The sequence below is a fragment of the Pelophylax lessonae genome, assembly GCF_965119305.1.
Source record: "Pelophylax lessonae genome assembly, contig: HAP1_SCAFFOLD_86, whole genome shotgun sequence".
Lineage (NCBI taxonomy): Eukaryota > Metazoa > Chordata > Amphibia > Anura > Ranidae > Pelophylax > Pelophylax lessonae.
In genome coordinates this window covers 119,594-120,767 of record NW_028120140.1, presented here as the reverse complement: position 1 = coordinate 120,767, position 1,174 = coordinate 119,594, and the positions used below count along the sequence as shown (strand labels likewise).

The 1,174-nt window shown below is 40.5% G+C and overlaps 1 pseudogene across 1 annotated transcript; it reads left to right on the top strand.

The window, feature by feature from the left end:
• The first annotated feature begins 516 nt into the window (after window positions 1-516).
• LOC309543489 (small nuclear ribonucleoprotein F-like) lies at window positions 517-770 on the top strand (annotated as a pseudogene). Its single transcript has one exon. The product of its transcript is annotated as a small nuclear ribonucleoprotein F-like (transcript).
• The last annotated feature ends 404 nt before the right edge of the window (window positions 771-1,174 follow it).

Sequence of the window (1,174 nt, the reverse complement as noted above, 5' to 3'; positions counted from 1 at the left end):
AGACTCTGTGGACTGGCTGACATTTATCAAAATAATTCAGTCCTGGATTTGCAGCAGCTATCAACCCCCTGATGCCGATGTCACTGAATAAATGTTTTTGGGATCTGGAATCTCTGCAGAACTGTCTAGGCTGCTTAGCTTTGCGGGCGTTGATTTTATCTTGAAGTAATTTTTGGTGTAGGTTTCATGGGCACGATTACCACACAAGGACAAATTTTTCCACACCTGTTTGACAGGTGCATATAATTTCAATTTTATACAGCAAGGCCAATTCTTGCTTTCATCAAGACTAGCTCTATAGGATTATGGGGTGAAGGCATTCCCAACACCCGAACCCCAACTTTTTCGCACCTGTATGACAGGTGCAAATACCTTCAGTTTTTTATAGAAAGGCCAATTCTTGCTATCAACAAGAGTATCTCTAGCCATCTCCTGCTCTTTCCGGGGGTGTGTCCAGGGGGAATTTCTTTTCTTCTTTTCACTGGTCTGTAGTTCAGCGGTGGCTTCAGTGTCAGAATGAGTTTGCCACTGAACCCAAAACCATTCTTTAATGGTCTTACTGGTAAGCCAGTAATGGTGAAACTGAAGTGAGGTATGGAATACAAGGGAAGGGATCCATGGTCTCTGTGGATGGTGAAATAAACATGCAGCTTGCCAATACAGAAGAGTGTATTGATAGGGCCTTGTCTGGACATCTTGGAGAAGTTCTAATAATGTGTGATAATGTATTGTATAAAGAGGAGGAAGAAGATGGGGAGATGAGAGAATAAAGCGATATACAAATTTGTTTTGTAAACTTAGTTTGAAACTTCTCTTTTGAGGTTATTTTTGGACATTCATTTTCTTAACAAAACAAACAGATATTTTTTCAAGAGTTCCTCTATAGGGTTATGGTGTGAAGGCACCACCGACACCCAAAGACAAATTCTTCTGCACTATCCAAAGTCTGCAAAAGAGGCACCAGAATTTATGCAAAAGATCTCTGAGTGCACTACATTGTGGCCTCATCATACAGACTGACTCCCCAATCCGCTGTTTATAACATAAAGAAAGCTTGCAGGGAAAATCAATTTAAAGGTCACTTTTTTTTTTACATTTTTAGAGATGTCAGTTTTGCAGCAGCAGGTTCTATACACAGTACAGATGCAGCAGGTTCTATACACAGTACAGATGC